Source organism: Eucalyptus grandis, chromosome 7, assembly GCF_016545825.1.
Source record: "Eucalyptus grandis isolate ANBG69807.140 chromosome 7, ASM1654582v1, whole genome shotgun sequence".
NCBI lineage: Eukaryota > Viridiplantae > Streptophyta > Magnoliopsida > Myrtales > Myrtaceae > Eucalyptus > Eucalyptus grandis.
This window is the reverse complement of record NC_052618.1, coordinates 27,112,351-27,135,638: the sequence shown is the minus strand read 5'-3', so window position 1 is coordinate 27,135,638 and position 23,288 is coordinate 27,112,351. Positions and strand designations below refer to the sequence as shown.

The 23,288-nt window shown below is 39.7% G+C and overlaps 1 protein-coding gene across 1 annotated transcript in view; it reads left to right on the top strand.

Annotated features, from left to right (window-relative positions):
- Positions 1–23,288, top strand: part of LOC104455372 (cyclin-dependent kinase inhibitor 7) — a 30,240-nt gene that overhangs the window by 5,380 nt on the left and 1,572 nt on the right. The window lies entirely within an intron of this gene.

The window sequence follows — 23,288 nt, the reverse complement described above, 5'->3', positions numbered from 1 at the left end:
GTATATAATCAACTTACTCGATGACCGAGTGCCCATGTTCTAGCCAATCACGTTCAATCAAATGCTTGAAGAGGACACTTCGAGAGTCCCGTCGTCCTCATGGTAGTGTGCCAAGCATTCGCACTTCGATGTAGCCTACTTGGACTGATTTTGCTTTTGAATTTGGATTATTGCTCGGTCTGGTTACTAATGTAGAAAATCCTTATTCACATTCAAATAAGTAATATGCGTGTTTGTAGTTAGTTTTCTACCAAAAAATTTTCATATGTCGACCATTCAGCTGTAAATATTGTTTGAGTATGTCTCATACTCTCCATCAACAAGAAGGTATAGAGGTTTCGCTCTTGGGTATACATAATTTCTTTCTCGTCATTGAAGATTGTAATAAAGGGGTGCAAGATGCTAATTATAGTATGATCATTTGTTGGATATAGCCCTAGTTTAAGGGTAAATCAAAATTAACCTTATGTGTCAATTTCTCTTTCTCCCAGTTACTTTGTGCATTGAATCCTAACAAATATTTGACTTAACCTAGAGCGGACCTAATAAAAGCCCTTTTGAGTGATACATCTTAGCCTTTTTCCAAGGACTATCGGTTTCATAGTTTGACAACTAATTTACAAGAAACGATCTAAATCTTTTCAAAAGTAAATCGAATGCAATATCAATAATAATTTCCCATAATTTTTGTGAACTTATTTGTTTAAGTCAAGATTCTGGAAGTTAAATATATAATGAGTAAACAGGTAGAAGTTGCATCAACGATAATGGACGGTTGACCCTGCCTCAAATACCGCATAAAAGCTCTTTTTTTATACGCCATCACCTAGGAAATGAAGTTCAAACATGATAAAAGAGAGGACCTAAGGTTTATCAAATGCAAGACTAAAGTATACCGACTTTGTAGACATTGAAATGAGCAATATTTATTGGCATTTATGTCCATTTAGGAATAGCCATTTGACTCGCCCTAGCAAATATCCGCACCGCCCTGCCCCTAACGGGAGTGAGAGAACCTGCAACATTTGGATTTCGAGACGGGGATGGTTTCAAAGAAATCGGCCCATGCATAAGGTGGGGCGACGATGGATTTATGAGCTTCGATGAAGCATCGCGAGGCTTAAAATGTACTGCTTTAGCAGTTATTTGAGCAGATGATTGTCCAGCCATGGCCAGATTCATTTGACCCTGAATAATACACGATGACAATCCGCCAACGATGATCAACATGCATATTGGCAGTGGGTAATTAATAGAATGCCATATGAGCTCTGTGAAAGCACGAGAAGCGTAGGGTTATGAGTACCAATTTTGAGATGAAGCAATTGGGAAACATTTGAACAATCGACAGGGATTCACTCAAAGAGCGTAGAAACGCAACCACAAAATATTGCAATTGTATTTGAAGAGAAATGGAAGTGAATGTTTGAAGGGAATAATTACCGTTTGAAAAAAAGATCATGGGATATGTCATGATGCGGCAGACGAGAACATGGAGTGGCAAGATTGTGAGACAGTTATCAATGAATAGTTACTAATCATCACTCAAGAACAAGTGCATGCGACATTTATAGGATCATGATATAGTTAGTGCAAAGAATTAATTGTTCAAGAATGATATCAAGCACTAGAATGTTTAAGCTAAGAGGCACTAAAAAACTGCTAGTAATTGCCTAAAAGCGATTACCACTTGTTGATACTCAAAATTACCCCTACTGTCACGTGCTGGTCACAAGGGATGAAAAACATTTGAAATCTTCATTGCTGCCATGTATGGGCTGTGATTTAGATCAACCCAGCCTATGTTAGTCATAAAAACAAATGATGGCCAACGATTTTAAGAGCCCTTGGGCAAGATTTCGATGGTTCTACAAGCAAAATACACGATTTGACAATAAAGTAGTTGATTGCCATGTGTCCAAGTCAAGAAACGTTGTTGAAGACATAGAATTCATATGGAATTGACGGCAAAATTGGGGTAGGAACAATTGGTCCTTGAAAGGGCATAAAAATCAAAAGAATGGTTAATACCCGCTGAACAAGTTATGTGAACATCGTTGAACAGGTCAGAAGGCAACAAGATATGGATAAAGTGGCTCAAGGAAGAACGTAGAGCGACTTTTAAGAAGGAAGCAAGCGATCATCAACAGTTACCAAATTGACCTATAAATATTGTAGGCAATCCAACAGAGAAGCCCTCCAAACAACACACAAAACTTGTTTCTTACCCTTTCGTTATCTTAGCGTATTTTAGCTTAGCTATAGTTTCAAATTCCCATCGTAGATTCAATTCTGGCAAGTGTCTATATATTGGGTAGTGTGGTTGATTAGATTTTAGTGCTATCCTACTATCTAGCATCATCAATTAGATTTCAACGTTGTGTCATCATATTCATCTTGGAGCAGTGTCTACTAGGTGTTGTTTCCACCATCTAGCATCATTGATCAGATTCCAACATTTTATCCTTGTATCCATCTAAGAGTAGTGTTGGCTTCATGTTGTTTCCACCATTCAACGTCATCGATTAGATTCCGACGTTGTGTACTCATATCCATCTAGAAGCAATGTCTACTAGGTATTATTTCCACTGTCCAATGTTGTCAATTAGGTTTCGACATTGTGTTCTCAAACTCAATTGCAAGCAGTGCTTTTTGGGTACCGTTGTTAATATACAGTGTTGTCGAATCAGCTTCATATTATATAAACCACTTTGATTTTAATAGGCTTTCACTAGTATGTAAAAATGAGATTGGATCAAATTGTTGATTGGACTTCGACATTGGTTATCGTTGATTTTGATCTTGTATTAAGAGAGTTATAAGATTTGAAACCATATAATATATGTTTTTGTTAGCGTTTGACCCTCTCTGTCCAATACTCGCACAAAACCAAAGTATCCTTTTATAAAAATCAAAATATAACACTTGGCAAAAGATATTTCGTTACAAAACACAAAATCGACAAAATATCTTTTTGGCATGCCAGTGGAACTACAATGTTAGTACAAGAAAATGTTATGCCATGCACAAGAAGTTGCAACAATCTAGATAGTTTCATAGACGAGCCCTTAATAGAGGATATCTCACGTGCCAAGTCGTCATCTTCTCAACTTATTCCAAATTAGATATAAGGTGAGAACACAAATGTCCTAAGACAACATGTGAAGGAACCACGAAGATCAGCGGAAATTACTCCTATCATGCTTTCATCAATAAGATAGACCATTGAGGAAATTTAGAACGAATTCGTTGATTATAGGTGAGACGAATGACTGATGTCATCATGCTGTTAATAATTAACACATATCATGAATGTGCTCAAGGGCAATATGGAATTCTAGTAGGATCAGCCCAGCCACAAATTGGGAATGTTCCCATAACAATAAGGTACACCTCTTTGCCATCAGCTCTTGCGATAATTTTGGCACTGTAGGACACAATGTACCACCCTTAGCACCTATAAGGATTTTGTAAAGGAGAGAAGCAATTTTGACAACCCAAGCTAACGGGTCTAATCCCCAAGGCGTTTTTTATTTTAATGGTATAGTTGGGCAACAGCCTTGTCAAGATACACTGCTCACTTTTAATGAGAATGCCCAACATGTCACTAATGTCCCCAATGTTATGCCACAATATAGTCTAATGTGTCACTCATACCACTACCACACATAGCTATTGATCATCAAGGAACAATGTTAGCTCCAACTAGGGGGAGAAAAAGTTACCTTCAACCAAGGGCTAGGATGAGTATTTTCAACCAATAACATTCCAAATAGCAATCCACTAATTCCTCATCAAGACTTTCGACCCGTACATCTTAACCCACAATCAAACAATCCACTAGTCATCTAGAATGATCCTCAATTTCCTCAAATTTTGCAACAATCGGTATATCAGATTACGCAGTAATCTCTATATCAACCTCCACAATAGCTAGTGTACCAAGCCCCACAACAACCAGTTTACCAGGTTCCACAACAACTAGCATGTCAATTCCCGCAACAAAATGTGAATCCAATGTTTCATCTAATTATGGTGCTCAACAAATGGCAAGGTTACAACAAAATGTGAATCCAATGTTGCATCTAATTATGGTGCTCAACAAATGGCAAGGTTACCTATAGCCATCTTAGATAGAATCAGATGGCCGTCGAACCCATTACAAGGAATTATGGTGGTGATGCCATCTACATGGGCAATGTCTATAGAAAATCTTACCTAAATTTGATGGACACAGTTCCATATCCAAGGGGCTTTAAAATGCTTGAATTTTCACTATTTACCTTGAGAAGATGATCATTCAACCTTCAAGCACATTACCCGCTTCTTAGCCTTGTGTGGCGATACTACTCATGGTGATCATTGGAAATTGTGCTTGTTCTCACTCTCACTGTCGACGACAGTTTTCACATGGTACACGGTACTACCAGCTGTTGGAGAAATCTTTCCAGAATATTTTGAAGCTGACAAAACATTTCTATCAGTCTAGTCTGGATATCAGTGGTTTAAAGTCTCAAGACTTTGTAATCTCAAGACTCAAGACTCAAGACTCAAGACTCAAGACTCAAGATTATTCTCACTGACAGTCTTTCTAATCCAGTGGCGAAGGATATCCGAAGCCGAAGTATATGGTTGGGGATTTGATCCAATCCTCTGGAATAGATCCCTTGGTTGGATAATCATTTCGGATTCTTTGATTCTTATCTAAGATCAATTGAAGATCCGATGGTCGACGAAACATTCTTGGAATGTTCTATTCTTGGAAACCAAAATCCTGATTGTATGGGCGAACAGGATTGATGGGCTATCATCAGATTCCTTAAATAGCTCGGATGATCTTCTTAATTGATTCCGTCCAACGGGTAGATTGGAGGAATTCCTTTGGTAAGTTCCAACGGCTATGATGGCATAAAGGAGTATAAAAGGAAGACGTTCTAGTTGTTTTAAGTGTGTGATCGATAGATAAATTCCAGTCCGAAGAACCTTGATTGTTAGTCGATACGAGTTCGAGCGAAATTGTATACACAGAGAGTGTTTGTACTTGGTGATACCTTGAGCGAGTGTAGTAGATCATCTACATCGAGAAATCAAGGAAGATCAACATTGTAACATCTCTTTGTTCATAGTGGAATCCAGCCAATCTACTGTCGGTGCGAAGAGTGGACGTAGGCTTGAATCAAGCCGAACCACTATAAACCTCGTGTTTAATTCTCTCTTTCCTTTACTCGGTCTTACGATTGATTTTTAATCCTTCATCTGTCTAAGTATTGCGCAAACTGCAAGAAAATTTTCATAAACCTATTCACCCCCTCTAGGTACTCGTACTAGCATTTTCAATTGGTATCGAGCTGTGTTCTTACTTTATTTGAAGTGTTTTACTTGAGTAAAAGATCCATGGCTAGTATGCTAGCACCGGGGCTGGTGGAAGGGCAAAGCAATACCAGACCACCCTACTTTGATGGAAAGGATTACAACATCTGGAAAAACAAGATGAAAGCTTTTCTACGATCAAAGGATCCTCTGGAATGGGATGTGGTGGAAAGAGGAATTACTCCTACTACTCGCATCGGCATCCGAAAGAGGGAAAGAAAGCTGTTGAAACCGGCGGAATGTCTCAAGAAGAGATAAACAAGAGACAAGCACTCGATGCAAAAGCAATTTACTCTTTATATTGTGCTTTATCACCAACCGAATATAACAGAATATCTTCTTGTGATACAGCAAAAGAAGTCTCGGGACAGATTACATATCACTTATGAAGGGACAGACCGAGTGAAGGAGACCAGAATTAACATTCTCCTTGGTCAATATGAAGCCTTCAAAATGAAACAAGGAGAATCTATAACCGACATGTTTAGCCGTTTTGAGATATTGTCAATGGCCTTGAGAATCAAGGACAGAAAATTTCTGATCCTATGAAGGTGAACAAGCTACTGCGTGGACTCTCCAAGGATTGGAATCATATAAAGACTTCAATAAGAGAGACGCAAAGAATTATGCCATTATCTGTAGACGAGCTGATTGGAACTCTTGATCTTATGAAGTGGAACGAATTAATGAAGACGAAGATCCAAGAGGTAAGAAATCCATTGCATTAAAATCTAACGATGATTCGATGATACGAGACTACGAAGAAGATCCGGACGATGAGGAGCTTGCTCTTATGATTAGAAGGTTCGAGAAAGCTGAATAGAAAAGGAAGAAGGTTCAACTCAAGGAAACAAAGTCTTGAAACAGCAAACCAAGTTTGTTGATAATGAGGAACCAAACAAAGATGTAGTTTGCTTCGAATGTAAGAAAAAGGACACATCGACCAAATTGTCCTCTCTGAAGAAGAAAAGAGGAAAAGCTGAAAAGTCTCGAAAAGCTCTCAAAGCCGAAACTTGGAGCGATACGAGTGTGAAGAAAGTGATGAGGAATATGCCAACCTATGTCCGATGGCACAATCGGACTCGGACTGGATCAGACTCTGACAGTGAATTTGAGGTAAGTGATTATAAAATCTCTGTCAAAGTCTCTAAATACATTGATGAACTATGTTTTAGTCTTAAGACTTCTCTAAAAAGGATTTCCGAACTTAAAAAGGAAAACTCAGTTTTAAAACAAAAGGAAAATATTTTAGAAGAAAAAGTGAAAAGTTTAGACTTGAATTTTTCTACTCTTAAGGAGAATGAAGATAAACTTTCAAAAGAAAATGCTTTCTTAAAAACCGACTTATCAAATATTTCAAAGAAATTTTCAATAGGGTCTGAAAAACTTGAAAAAGTTCTTTCGGTCAAAGACCTTACTTTAACAAGTCTGGTTTGGGTATGACAGCGAAACAATTCCTTTAATTGATTTTCCAAAAGTAAAAGAAAGAATTAAGAAAAGACCGACAAAGGAGGCTTACAAAAATCATTTCAAGAAAGTCTTTGTAAAGTCGTAGGTCGAAGTGCTCTAAGGTGTTCAAAGTGTAATGATCGGGATCATTTTGAAAAAGAGTGTCCTATGGTTTGGAAGCCTGTTAAGAAAGTATGGCCTAGTAATGCTTATTCTACTAACGCCAAAGGACCCAAGAAAATTTGGGTACCAAAGAAAGCTTGAGACTCTTCTTTGAATGCAGGTCTCTGTCAAAAAGAAAGTTAAGTGGTATCTTGACAGCGGATGTTCAAGACACATGACAGGAGACTCAAATTGCTTCATAAAGCTTGTTCAAGTGAATGGTGGAAAAGTTTCATTTGGAGGAAACAGCAAAGGATGCATTGTGGGTTTTGGGCGTGAAAATTGGAAATCTCACAATAAGCAATGTCTCTCTAGTGGAAGGACTCAACTACAATCTTCTAAGTATTAGCCAATTGTGTGATCTTTTGGTTTCAAGATCTCCTTTCAAGAAGGCACATGTTCGGAATTAGCAAAGACTCAACTCGGTCTTTCATGGGTCGAAGGCATGGAAATATCTACCTCCTTGATGTAAAACCAAATGAAGCACAATGCCTAATCTCAATTCAAGATGAAGCAGTCTTATGGCACGAAAGCTTGGCCATGTCAACATGAAACAATTAGCCAAAATCTCATCAAAGAAGCTTGTTCGAGGTCTACCTAAATTGCCATACCAAAAGTCGATTCATGCACTCCATGCATTCTGGGAAAGCGGTAAGAAATTCATTTAAGCAAATAAACCATGTTTCTACTAATCATGTACTACGGTTGCTTCATATGGATCTCTTCGGACCAACCAGAACCCAGCATTGGAGGTAAGAAATATTGCCTAGTAATTGTGGATGATTACTCCCGTTTTACTTGGGTATATTTTCTTTCAAGTAAGTCGAAACCTTTTCGTATTTTGAAAAATTTGCCAAAAAGGTTCAAAATGAAAAAGGATGTGCAATCTCAAGCATAAGAACAGATCATGGAAGTGAATTTGAAAATAAAGATTTTACGAAATTTTGTGATAAATCTGGTTTTAATCATATGTTTTCCTCTCCATATACTCCGAGCAAAACGGAGTTGTGGAAAGAAAGAATAGATCTCTTCAAGAAATGGCTAGAACACTTTTAATTGAAAGCAAAATTTCTTCACGATTTTGGGCTGAAGCTGTTTCAACAAAGCATGCTATATTATAAATAGAGTCTTTTTAAGACCTATTTTGGAGAAAACCCCCTATGAATTGTTCAAAGGTAAAGAGCCTATTGTTTCATACTTTCATGTGTTTGGTTGCAAATGCTTTATTTTGAAAAATGCAAATGATAGAGTTGGTAAGTTTGAAGAAAGATCAGATGAAGGCATCTTCCTTGGATATTCTACATCAAGCAAAGCCTACGAGTCTACAACAAGAAAAGCCGGTCGGTGGAGGAATCAACGAATGTTAAATTCCAAGACTCAATGCAAGATGAATCCGGCCGGACTCGGTATGAAGAGTCGAACCTACCTCCGAGACCTTCCAATGCTTACAACTCAAGAAGCATCTCGGTCTCGGAAGTCCAACATCGGGAAGCACATGAAGATTCAAACAAAGAAAGAGATCATCAACTAGGCGGAACAACCAAGAATCGGAAGCATAAATCCAGTCATCCTAAAGATCTCATTATTGGCGAAATCAATGAAGGAATCCGCACCAGATCAAAAAGCCATGAAGAATCTAGTCTTTGTGGCTCTCATTTCTGAAATCGAACCAAAAAGCATAGAAGAAGCTTTATCGATGAAAGCTGGATCGAAGCTATGCAAGAAGAACTCGAGACAATTCAACATCAATGATGTCGGGAATTGACATCTAAACCAAAAGGTAAAACTGTTATTGGAACCAAATGGGTATTCGGGAACAAGATGAATGAAGAAGGAAAAGTCGTACGAAACAAAGCAAGACTCGTGGCCAAAGGATATACGCAAGAAGAAGGAATAGACTATGATGAGACTTACGCTCCGGTAGCAAGGTTAGAAGCTATTCGTCTATTACTTGCGTTTGCTTGTTATAAAAATTTCAGGTTATTCCAAATGGACGTCAAAAGTGCATTCCTAAATGGATTCATCCATGAGGAAGTCTATGTGGAACAACCACCTGGGTTTGAAGACCCAAAAAGCCAGACTCAGTCTTCAGACTGAAAAAGGCCTTGTATGGTTTAAAGCAAGCACCTCGAGCTTGGTACGACGGACTAAGTAAGTTCTTATTACGGAGAATGGTTTTGTCAAAGGTAAAGTAGATACTACTTTGTTTATCAAAAAGGAAAGCAAAAGCTTTTTACTTGTTCAAATATATGTGGACGATATTATTTTGGATCATCTAATGAAAGTCTATGCAAGAAATTTTCTAAGTCTATGCAGGATGAGTTTGAAATGAGTATGATGGGAGAGTTAACATTCTTTCTTGGACTCCAAGTTAAACAAATGAAGGAAGGAACTTTTATTCATCAAGAAAAATATGCGAATGACCTTGTCAAAAGGTTTGGATTGGAAAAGTGCAAAAAGACCGACATACCAATGTCATGTTCTCGAGAAGATAGACAAGGATGAAGAAGGAAGAAAGTAGATCAAAGCTGCAGAGGAGCATGATCGGCTCACTTCTTTATCTTACTGCTTCTAGACCGATATTTTGTTGAGTGTTTGCATTTGTGCTAGGTTTCAATCAGATCCCGAGAGAATCTCATCTCAAAGTGCTGTAAAACGTGTTATCAAATACGTTGCCTCATCTTCAAGCATCGGTCTCGGTATCCCAAGAAGGAGACTTTAATCTTCTAGGATACTCGGATGCGGATCTGGCCGGTTGCGAGTCGATAGAAAAAGCACCTCGGAACTTGTCAAATACTTGGAAACGGGGACGGTGTCTTGGTTTTCGAGGAAGCAAAGCACCTTGTATCTCTCTCAACGACAAGAAGCGAGTATGTAGCTCTTGGAAGCTCTTTGTTCGCAAATTCTCCGGATAAAACAACAGCTACAAGACTTTGGGATTGAAGACTCATGCACGAAATCAGATGTGACAACACCCGGTGCGATCAATCTCACCAAAAATCCAATCCTTCATTCAAGAGCAAAGCATATTGAGATTCGACATCACTTCATTAGAGATCATATTCAAAATGGAGAAATCTCGATTCAATTTGTTGATTCAAAGAGTCAACTAGCGGATATATTCACAAAGCCTTTGGAGAAAATCAATTCAACCTTATCCGTTCAAGACTCAACATTTTGAAGCTGAAGAAGTTAAAGTCTAGAGACTCACCAACTCTAAGACTCTAATCTTTCAGACTTTAAATCCTCAGACTCAGACACTCGTGGCTATAGACTGTAAGTTGTATTTCATCTAAGAGGTACGAATTTTCGTTTAACTCGAAAAGGTACGATCTTTCGTTCAGTTATTCTATAATCCGCATGAAATTTGAAGTCTTATCTGCTTAAAGGAATAATTTTGGCAGTTATTGATTTTGAAAATAAGTGATCGTTCACTTTCCTTGCACCGATTGAACTTCCCTTTTCAAAACTGAGTTATATATATATATATACAGTTTTCTTTTCTCCAATCTTCAAAACCCTAAAAGGCACTCTCCTCCCGATCTTGTTTCTCTACCGCTTGTTCATCTTCGAGAAAGTGGTCATTTTTCTTGGGAAAGCAAGTGAAGGAATCTTCCAGCGACAAAGAAAGATGTCTTCTTCGAGGAAATCATCAAGAATCGCAAGCAGGGGACCACAAAGAATGGAGAAGGGACCGACTCACTTCGATCTCACTGAGGAAGAAGACTTAACAAGTCAGCGACAAAGTCCGATTCGCTCTCATCCACGTCATTCAACGCCTCCTGCCCCACAAGGTGCAAGTCATCCTCTGGAAGAAGAGATAATCGAGGATGCTGACCCAGTAAGAGTCCAAAAGCCCTCCTTTATGTATAAACTTTATCGTGGTTGAAAAGCACAGGTACTCCATTGAAATATATAGATGACTTCCTTAAGGACAAAAATTATGGGAATGAGTATCGTTTTCGAAGAAAATGGAGGAATTGGGAATTGCCCCGAAAGGAAAAGCGAGAGGAAGCACTTGCGAACATTCCAAGTGATCCTCGTATGCCGAGACAAAATTTAATTGAAGGGAACAATGATGACAGAATGTTCCTTGAATTTCAACCGAAAATGGGCGTGGCAGCAAAGGTGAAAGGAAATCGGATGGATTTGTTCAAATCCAAGGATCAAGAAAAAGTGTATTCCGGGCTGTTGAAAAGAGGGTGATAAACCCTAGAAGTGTCGATTTTGACTTCACGGACGCCATCAACATAAACTTAAGAGAAAAGTTGAATTTATTTCAACTTGAGAATTTTTGCTCTGACTCTACGGACGGGTATGCTCATCGACCGCTTATTTCTATTCAAATCTTAGCTTTCGGATGCGAATAGAATTTCATTCGATGTACGAGACCAAGTCTTCGTGGTAGATGTGAATATGTTGGCGGACATAGTTGGAGTTGAACAAGGACGTTATCTACCAATCAAAGTCTCACTGCTCGTACTACTCGGAACTTGTCAAAGATAGGGACGCGAGAGAAGAAAGTTACCTATTCGGGATGAATGCCATCAACATTGTGCTTCATAAGATTGTAATCAATTGTCTTAGACCAAAGTCTACGTCAAAGACTACTGTGTCTCATTCGAAGCAAAGTTGATGTACGCGATCAACTCGGGACGGAAGTTCTCTCTCCCGCACACTATTCTCTTCCATATGTACAGAGCAATGTCGAAAGACAAAGGACAATTGCCTTATCCTCGGTGCAGTGACCAAGATCTTCAGACACATGAATATTGAACCGCCTCAAACACTTTGTGTTCAACCGTGTGATAAGATGGTGGTAGGTTTGAAGATGTTAACGAAGATGCGTCTGCAAGAACTTTCCAAGGCAATGGAGAAATTCAGAGTGAAATCTCTGTTCGATGCCGCTTCAAAGAGAAAAGGAAAGGAGGCCATTGGAGCCCCATCGAAAAAGAAGAAAAGATCTCTCATCTTGGAGGATGAAGATGAAGAGGCTGAAGATCCTACTATCCATGCTCTGACAAGAACAAGACGTTCTGTGTCTCAGCCTACAGAATTTCAGAAGAAACAGAGAGAAGAAGAAGAGCAAACCAAGAGCAGAGAAGAAGAAGAAGAGCGAGAGAGAGAAGGAGAAAGAAGCTGAAGAAGAGAAAGAAAAGTCTGCTGCTGAATGCGGAGAGAAGGGAAATCTAGAGCATGATCATCACTCTTCCCCTTTGGATGTACTAGAGACGAGGGGGAGTTGGCGAGCATGAAAGGTCTACACCTCATGCCGCGAGATAGTGAAGGTCCAAGACAATCTCCGGAAGACCAGGAAGAATTTCAGGTTTCTCAATTGCACGAAGAAGGTGATACATCAACACCAAATCTGCAAGACTATACGAAGCGCCATCGTATACATTTACTCCATCGAAAAAGCTCATGCAAATACACGAACGAGACAATTCTGCAGATTTTCATCGTATCATGGATATTCTTACGGGAAATGCGTGGCCAAATATATGCTCGGAATGTGAAATTCAAGTCATGAAGAATGCTGGACAAGCATCTTTCAAGCAAACTGGAGGACAAGATGAAAGACCTCGCTCGCAAATTCAAGCCAATGCCAAAGGAGAGGAGGTAGCTCATCTAAGGGAGGACTTGAAGAGGCTAGAAGGCGTAGTCCAGTCAATGGGAGAATTCCAGATCGTGCGCATTCCCAGCGAGACATGACTCCTTTCTCACCCTCTTTTTAATGATGACAAAAAGGGGGAGAACCAATTTGAACAAACATTATTTTAAAACTTTGACTTTTGTGGTTATGTTTTTGAGTATGACTTGAGAACTTGAACTTGGGTGTGAGACTGAATTGGCTGTAGATTTTGATGCTTGACTTGGTTGCATTTATATCAAGTATTGTTATATGGTATTACTCATGAAAGACTAACCAATTTCTTGTGGATGCGAGTCCGGTTGTTTATTAATCTTTATGAGTTAGCCATATTGCTTGAGAAATGTTTTTGCAGGTCAAAGTTGTTCAAATCTACAAGAAAGTTTTGTCACCATCAAAAATGGGGAGATTGTTGGAGAAATCTTTCCAGAATATTTTGAAGCTGACAAAACATTTCTATCAGTCTAGTCTGGATATCAGTGGTTTAAAGTCTCAAGACTTTGTAATCTCAAGACTCAAGACTCAAGACTCAAGACTCAAGACTCAAGACTCAAGATTATTCTCACCGTGAGTCTTTCTAATCCGGTGGCGAAGGATATCCGGCCGAAGTATATGGTTGGGGATTTGATCCAATCCTCGGAATAGATCCCTTGGTTGGATAATCATTTCGGATTCTTTGATTCTTATCTAAGATCAATTGAAGATCTGATGGTCGACGAAACATTCTTGGAATGTTCTATTCTTGAAACCAAAATCCGATTGTATGGGCGAACAGATTGATGGGCTATCATCAGATTCCTTAAATAGCTCGGATGATCTTCTTAATTGATTCCGTCCAACGAGTAGATTGGAGGAATTCCTTTGGTAAGTGCCAACGGCTATGATGGCATAAAGGAGTATAAAGGAAGACGTTCTAGTTGTTTTAAGTGTGTGATCGATAGATAAATTCCGTAGTCGAAGAACCTTGATTGTTAGTCGATACGGTTCGAGCGAAATTGTATACACAGAGAGTGTTTGTACTTGGTGATACCTTGAGCGAGTGTAGTAGATCATCTACATCGAGAAATCAAGGAAGATCAACACTTTGTAACATCTCTTTGTTCATAGTGGAATCCAGCCAATCGGCTGTCAGTGCAGAAGAGTGGACGTAGGCTTGAATCAAGCCGAACCACTATAAACCTCGTGTTTAATTCTCTCTTTCCTTTACTCAGTCTTACGATTGATTTTTTAATCCTTCATCTGTCTAAGTATTGCGCAAACTGCAAGAAAATTTTCATAAACCTATTCACCCCCCTCTAGGTACTCGTACTAGCATTTTCACCAGCCAACTAAGAAACATCGATACTCTCCAAGAGCCTTTGTGTAACGTCTAACACTCCAACATGTGTCCGACACATGGTTAATAAGGTCGAAAAATCCAACACGTGGTCAACTCTGCCTGACATGCTTTGACATGTGAGTCCAAATTTCAACACGGGATTCCGACACGCTCCAACCGCTTCAAATTTGCCAAACCCAAAAAAGAAAATGAAAGGAGCAACTCAAGGAAAGAGTTGCATGACAACACTAATGGGCCCCAAAATCGTAACCTGCAACTCTAGGATCATGTCCAATTTCACTTCTAATAGCAGGTGAGCCAAAAAAACTTGAGCTTTAGGAAGGGGGACCAAACCTTAGGGGGAAATTCTAATAGCCCACTAGAATGTTAGACCTCAGAGGAAGCAAGGAACATGGGGGATCTACTACAAGCAAAAGGGGGCTAAGAGAATTGAGGAGAACCTAGTCAAAGGACAAGAAGTGAGAAGCACCCATCGAGGAGGAGGAGGAGGAGCAATGGCAGATGCAAAGGAGAAAGAAGATAGAATATGGAATGAGGAAGAAGAAGGTGGTGGGCAAAAAGATTAAGGTAAAAGGGGGATGGGGGCCCACTAGGGGGATACATTGCAAACACATGAGGAGGTGACTGGATCAAGATTTGAGGTGGTACTATGGGGTGGGGAATGTGGAGAGAGAGAGAGGGGGAGGGGGAGGGGGACATAGAAAATTCATTTATTATGGTCAAAATCAATCAACGTAGTTAAACCATTGTTTCGTTCGTCACGCCCCCTCTTATCCATAGAGAGAGACAGAGATAGAGATAGAGAGGGGGATAGAGACAGAGAAGGGGAGGAAGTCGACTTGGATACTCAAGGTGGGCACCGCACATCCCCGTCCTTTATCATTTCCCAATAATGAAAATTATTGAAATAGAATGTAATTGAATTTATGAAATTGAAACAAAGCATTATATTAACAAATGATAGATTTATATTTTAACTGTAAATTCATTTTCAGCTCTTTTTTTAATAATTTATTTATTTATGAATTTGAATCAAATAAATTTGATTGAAATAATCATAATATAAAAATATATATTTAATATACAACTATCCCGACGTGTTGAAATTCTCTATTTTTTTAGAAACAATGTGCCGGCTGTCGTGTCGTGTTGTGCCATGTTGCGTGTCCGTGTCGATGTTATTTAGCCAAGCAATTCAGTTTTCTCAGGAGAACAAATGAAACAACTTCCAGGGCTTATCAGTCGCTGACTTGTCAACTATGAGACAAAAGGGAAATGAAACAATTGATCAATTTATAATAAGATACAAAAGAGCAAGAAACAAATGCTTAGTCCATTTGCTTGAGAAAACATTTGCAGATTTAGCCTTCAATGGCATGAAGTTTGAAATTCGAGAAAGAATGGTAGGCTAACCCTATTCAGACTTGTTTCAATTGTCTACTATGACAATTAATAATGAAAGTTTGCTTAGGGAAAATGACAAAAGGCATGGTTGAAAGGGAGAAGTAAGCTTTGTTGAGATAAATGACTTTGATGAGGAACAAATGGAGCTAGTAGAAGTAGTTGTCACCAAGATGGTCATTGAAAAGCCATATATATGCCAAATGTAAAAACAAGCTAAAAAGAAGGAAAAAGAAAGTATTATGGCTAAAGCCAAAGAGTCGGTCTACTGCTCCTTCGATGTTAGTAGGACTGAAGAAATCTTTGACATGTTGTTGGCCGATGGCCAAATAAAGTTAATAGAATGATAGGATATACCCACTACAGATGAACTGGTGGGAAAGAAGTACTGCAAATGACATCACTTGTGAAGTCATAACACCTCAAATTGCGTAGTCCTAAAGAAGAATATACAAGAGGAAATTTGACAAGGAAAAGTAAAGTTTGCTGATGACAAAGGGAAATCCCCGAGAAAGGTGGGTATAGACCCTTTCCCTATAACAACCAGTATGGTTTTGATAAGATCTCGAGGCAAAAGGTATATATCACCACACATTTGCACTCATTGTAGGCAAATAATTGAAAACAAAGATCGTCAATATCCAAGAGAACAAGAATACTTGCTGGAGGATCATACTTTCAGCGAGTACTTAAGTGCAAGAACCTCCACACCATATTGTGGGACTTGTGACCACGATGAAATTATTCACGCAGAGAATGTTCCTCCTTGTAGAAAGCCCTATAAGTCATTCAAATAGAGATATGAAGAAGGGGATCCTACCATAGGCACATTGAGAGAGTCTAGTGGAAAGTTCGACTATTATGTGAGTGATGTGCCTCCTCCTTCCTATCCTCATAAGGTCTTTCCTTCCCGATGGAGGGAAGAATTTCATGATAATGATGCTAGGAAGTTTGGTCATACAGTGCAATCACATCATTAACGGACTCTGAAAGTGCTTTATAATCCACCAGAAGGTCAGTGGTATGAAGCAGAGGAGGTCCAAAGGGGTAATATGATGCGAACCTAGAGAAGATGGTTTCTTCAACTTTGATACTAACTCAAGTGAGGCTTTACATTGTTATCTTGTCGATTAGATATATCTATGCTGGAGATTTACATTGAACATATGGTTTAGCTTCTAGGAGTCTTCTTTTTATCTTATCGAGATCCAAACTTCTTGTTAAAAACACTTGACATTTACGATGTGACTGGAGCTTTTCTAAGAGAGCTGGAAATGGATGGTGATACTCTAACCAAAGCAATTGTTGGGACCACTGGAGATGTAGACTCTTACCAGTTACCTGATGCCAGAGGTTATAGCAGGTATGCTGATGGCACATTCTGCTTCCTTTTGTATTTGTTTGTGTTCATTCAAGACGCAGGGGAGAAAAGAGTAAGTTAACTTATTCGGTATATGATATTATCTATGTTTGTATCAGTATTTGATATGCGATACTACTACCATGAAATAACTCTTATTTGCATTCTCACATAGGCATATCACCTTCTCCAGTTTCTATTTCACTACTTTCAACGATTTGGCTTCCTTCATTTCTCCCTTTTTAGCGGATCTTGTTAGCAGAATACTTATGGTGTCACCTTGCTATTATCCCCAGAGGTTCATGCATGAAATTGGGTATTAAGTGAACAATAATAGTTGTAACTTGTGATTGATCCCCTCTTGGGAATTACAGAGGAAGAGCGGCAAAGGCAGTGCAAAGAAATTCTGTTCACCAGTAAAGATTTTTTCCATCTCCCACCAATGGAGCCGAACATTACAGACTGGAGAGTGATCATAGTCATAGTCAGTGCTTCATTATCATTCAGAAGAGATCCTCTAATCGGGTGTTCTATTCATGAAAACATTTGCAGTCATCAGTTTTGGAGGTCTATACATGCACTTGCATATAATAGTTTCAGTACAATCAATAGCCACAAAGCTTAAACAATTGAAGAATCAGCTAGCAGGAAAAACCATCGCCGTTTTTATAAGTGAGTAACTAGGATAAAATTATCATATAGTTTATTAATGTAAGAGACCAAACTATGCTGATTTTCTCGCTACCATCCTATGCTCGGCAGGAGTAATCTCACCTCTTCCAATATTTTCCTTTTAACCTTCCCTTTTTGTTTCGCAGCTTGAGGGCTTTCAGAGATTTTGCCGATGTAATTGAATGGGTCAAAGATAAGGGAGTTGTGGCCTCAGAGGCATCTCCTGATGATGTTGAAGCTGCAAATAAGGAGCGTCCGAACTTCTTTCAAGTCAAGAATGTGCTTTTAATTGATACAAGCGGGACAAAGAAAGAAAGGACAGGGTATGTTTTTACCCCATTGTTACACTTGCAATGCTTTCAGCGATTCTATTACATTTTGAAATTAAGTTATAATAGGCAATGCAACGAGGAGAGTTAATACAACATGACTTTGTATTCATATCTCAAGGAAAGGAAAGGAAAGGAAAGGAAAGGAAAGACGCATATCATACCATTGACACAACTGATTGCGAATTCGCCTTACCGATTTTATCAGCTTTGTCTGATATTATTGTGATCTTTGAGTTTATGAACATATGCAAGGCGGGCCTAGATATTCCAAAAGGGAGATTTGCCAAATTTGAACTTGTGAAGAGAGATATAAAATTTTATCGCCATTCACTTCAATAAAAGAAATGCTCATGACATACTTGAATAGTAGGAGAAGGGAGAGATGACAGGCTTGCTGGGGGCAAATAACTATGAAATATTTCTCTAGCCATCGAATCACTTAGGCACTGTTTGGAATGATTCTGATTTTTTATTCTCAGGATCAATTTGGGAACATAATCGCATTTGGTAAAATTTTTGTTATCGGGAACAAATTTCTATTTTTTTGTTCCTGGAAGTAAATTTGGAACAGAATCAAGAATAATAATAAAAAAAAAATTTATTCTTGTTCCGGGAGCAAATCTAAGAATCAAAACCAACTATTTTTTTTTCCATTTTCTCTTATGCTTCTTCTCTTTTCTTTTTTTCAATCGATAGCCATCCTACGGCCGTTGTCCGCCGCCGTCCGTTGCTGTCCGCCGCCGGTTGCCGGCGCTCGGTCCAACAAGCTGGTCAGAGACAAGCCCAGCCATCTAGCAAGGCTCGCCTAGCCCCATCGGCGGCTAGTTAGGCCTCGCCCAGCCCCACCGGCGGCCAGTCGAGCCTCGCCCAGCCCCGACGAGGCTAGCTTGGCCACTAGCGAGGCTCGCCCAGCCCCATCGATGGCTAGGCGAGCCTCACACAGGCCCGGCGAGGCCGACCCGACCACCAGCGAGGCTCGGCCTAGCCACCGGTGAGGCTCGGCCTAGCCAGATTTGGCGAGGTTGGGCGAGCCCCGCCCGCCTATCGGCAAGGCCGACAAGGGCCTGCCTTGCCGAGGGCTGGCGATGATTCGGTGAGGTCGTCGACCCTCGTCTGGCCGATCCCTGGACCGGCCACCAGCCACTGAAAGAAGAAGAACATTAGAGAGAAAGGAAAAAAATAAAAGGAAAAAAGAAAAAAGAAAAAAATATTTAAAAATTAAAAGAAATTGATTTGGAACATAATCAATGAACACGGTACCAAAACAATTTTATTTCAGAATAAAATTTTGGAATACTTAGAAATTGTTTGAGAACGAGAATAAAAAAAGAATAATCTCTGATTAGAATCTGTTACCGAAAACATAATCGTTACCAAACACGCCATTATTAATGCTTATGATTGATGCTGGAGTACAAAGAGTTCGATCTCTTACTTGAGAATCGTTGTCGCTGTGCAAAGTACAACCTCCAACTGTGTATCCCAATGCGACAGAAATTGGTACGCATTTGCCTAAACATGCGGACATCAGGATCAGGGTCTTCAGGTTCATCGCATGTGTGAAACATGAAAACAGATAGCTTTTGCCTAAGCACGCATCAGGATCATGGCCCCAGGCGGTTCGGTTGTCAGGTTCGTTTCATGTGTGTAACATCAAAACAGACAGCGATACGTCTTTACCAACTCATTCCATAACCAACGCAGCTGAATTCAACGAACGCTTGACTCGTGCTTTTATATGAAAACTAACGTGAACCGGCTCGATAAGATGGAATTTATCTCTCTGTTACTTCATTTTTGCAGCATTTTGTACTTATGATTTGGGTTATACTTAAGGTGTGCATGTGCTTCTCAAACGAACATCTTCAGATTATATCAATAAACATTGTATTACAGATACATATAGTCTTCTTCTTCTTTCTTCTTCTTCTTCTTCTTCTTCTTCTTCTTCTTCTTCTTCTTCTATTTGGTAATTCTGGAACAAATTTTATTCCAGAAATAGATTTGAAACGGAATCAATAAGTTAAAAAAAATTGCTTCTTTGTTCTTCAAAACAACTCCAAAATAAATCAAGCATTTTCTTCTTCTTCTTCTTCTTTCTTCTTCTTCTTCTTCAGGTTGGCCTCGTCGAGCCACCGACGAGATCGCTGGCCATGGCTAAGCCTAGTGACCAACTAAAGGAAAAAGAAAATGGAAAAAAGAGAGAAAGATATAATAAAACTATTTAAAAATTAAAATAATTCTGAATTACAAAAGAATGTGAGAGTCGTACCAACGTGTTTTATTTCGGGAATAAAAATTCTACAAAGTTATCAAATGCCTTCAAATGCTTTGAAAATAATCCAAAAAACAAAATAAATAAATAAATAAATAAATAAATAATTTATAAACAAAAATTATTCCCGAAGACATAATGGTTACCAAACATACCTTAAGTGGTACCTTGTGGGGGTCTAAGAGGGTGATTGTTTCAAATAGACACCAATCGGTAGACATTTCATACATACATCCTCTTCGAGGATTCTCAACTCCAACCTCGGTTCGAACTGGCCGATCGCCTAACACTTTGCGAGTTTTCACACCAAGGGCATGTCAACTCGAGGGTCCACATTCCCCACGCATAAGATTGGGGACGGCTTAGGAATGCTCTAACGTTCTCTCAACTAGGTTGTTCTAACTTTCTCGATCACCCTTTCGACCTCGAGAAAACCAAAAGAAGTGAATGAAAATCCTTTCATGGTTTATCGCGTGGTCGTTCTATAGTTACTGAACAATCAGATGACTGCATGTCATGAAACTTTTTTTAACCCGACAACGACGTTGCCTCATTCACGAGTTGCCTTTCGAAGGTGGAGAAGACTTTGTCCTTCATAGCGTTGTACAATGAATACCTTACTCGGAATCGAAAGCGAGTTCCTAGGACCACAGGCCCTAAAAACCAAGAGAAAACGACAACCGAAGAAGAAGACTGTCCAGCTTCGAGCAAGACCTTGTTGTCTGACTCAAGGAGAGGCCCCATTTCTGATCCTTCCTTCCTTCCTTCCCAAACCTTCCAATTTGGAAGGATGTTGCCAATCTGTTAGAAGGAGAAGGAGGGGGCCATTGATTGCTGTCTCTTTGCTTTGTGGGTCCGTGTCAATTTATAAAGCCATCAAAGCTAATGGTGCCCACTTGCTAATCTTGCTAATTTAGTTCAAAATTCCTAAACCTATTGCACTTTTACCAATTTAATCCTAAATATTTGCTAACACCCACTTGTTGCTCTAACGAATCATCAGTGGCTAGGCAAGGTCTACAAGGCTCACCCTTGCAGATAGCTAGCAAGGGTGAGCTTAGCTAAAGGGCGGTGAGGTCAACCTTGCCGGACCTCTCCGGCTCTCATTTCTTGTTGATCGTTGAGGCTTGGCAACCAACTAGAGCAAAAGGAAGAGAAGAAAAAAAAATAAACTGAAAGGAAAAAGGAAAAATAAATAAATAAATTCGAAAAATATTAAGAAATTTTTTAAAAATTATTCACATCATTTTGGCCTATGGACTTAATTAACAAAATGTAAAAATATTTATGACTCAATTAAAAAAATTAAAATGCTTATGATTGAATTAACAAAAATACTTCTTCTAGATGAGTGGATGAGGAGGAGGAGGAGGAGGAGGAGGAGGAGGTGTCAAATACAATAGGTTGAGAACTTTTGAGGAGGAGGAAAATGACTTTTAACACATCAATGGTTAAGATTCGGCAGGACGACGAAGGAGGCAACGAGCAAGATTGAGAATCTCCAATCGTGTTAAGAGTTAGTAGATAACTATATTTTGCTTGCTTATTGATTAGTAATTATCTATGCATCTTGGTAAGTACAATAGCATCCTTCCAAGTTTTGGTTTAATAAATACTTTTTAAACATTTTTTCGATTCTAAAAAAAAATAAAAAATACACACATATTTTAAGCTCAATTGCTACTAGAGCCTTACCAAGCAGTGATTGAATGCACTTGAATGGTCATCATTTGAAATAGTAGGAAAATTTGAAGTGAGCTACTTCAATTTATTGTATACCAATAAACCCATTCATCTACTTTTTTAAAAAAAAAAAATTTAAAATTAGTCATTACAACGATATTTTCTCTTTCTTATAAAAAGGGACTGTTGTCATGGGGCGATTTTGGCTTTAGATCTCTAGGTGGTCGCGGCCACTAGGGGTGTCAATAACCGAACCGAACCGAACCGAACCGAAAAATTCGGTTTTTTCGGTTCAGTTCGGTTTTCGGTTCGGTTCTCAATAAAAACCGATATTTTTTTATTGGTTCGGTTTTATCGGTTAACCGAACCATTAACCGAACCGAACCGAACCACAAACCGATAATATATGTCCTCTCCTTCGTGACTTTCAATCTCCTCCAGGTTCCAAAAGCACGATTTCCTCCGGTTCTGTATCGACAAACCGAGAGTGAACTCTCCCTTGATCGAGGGACGCAATTTGCCGGCGCTTGAAGCCATCTCCGCCAACCCCAGACTGAGCCCTCTCCGATTCAATTTCAGCTTCGCGCTTGACAATAGAGTCTCCTTGATCCTCTTCGCGGCATCTGGATCTCTTCCGATCCCCACCACTTGCTTTGGCTCCTTGAACTTGGCCGAGACGACTCTCCCGTGGGGCTTCTTCTCGTCCCCGGCTTTGGCCTTCTCAAGGCAAAGCGCCTCGAGCCTCGACGACAGGCGCATGATCTCCTTCTCTACCTCCTCAATCTCCGCATCTATAGTCCTGCCATTGCCTTCTTGATCTATGGCTTTGGCCGACAGGGGCTCCAGCACGCCCTGCTTCCACTGGATCTTGGAAGGAACGGAGGATTTGAGGGAAATCTGGGAATTGGCGCACTCGGGGCTCTGGTTTTCCTTGCTGAAGTCGTCGGACTCGAGCGAGTTGGAGAGCTTCACGAAGACGGGGTTGACGGACGACCAAGACGCCTGGACGGCAGCGGCGACGGCGGTGGAGTCTTCGGACTCGCCGTTGTTGAAGGTGGTGTTGTTCCACACTGAAGCTCCGATGCATTAAACGCATCTGGGTACCCAAGAACACTCATCTTTCGGATCCCAGCAGGGCGAAACGAAAAGAAATCTAGAGATTCTTGCTTCTCTGGGGTGGTGATGATTCTTGAAAAAAACGTAAAAAAGAAGAAAATAAAAAACCAAAAGTTAAAAACTGAAAACCAAAAAACCGAACCGAATTCGGTTCGGTTGTCCGGTTTCGGTTTCGATTCGATTTGAAAGATTTTTTAACAGTTCGGTTCGGTTTGGTTTTTCAAAAAACCGAATCGAACCAAACCGTTACACTCCTAGCGACCGCCTCTTGCAAAAGCCACTACCGTTGACACTCCTAGCGGCCACCTCTCGCAAAAGCCACTATCGTTGGCACACGAGCTATTTAGATATATCTCTGAGCTAACGTCACTTAATCTATGTTGGTGCATGAATCTCGCGTAATCTCAAACTAACCACTTCACAATACTTTGTCGTGCCGGTGGGCCCCACCTGCCTTCCATCGCATCCTAAATACTTCC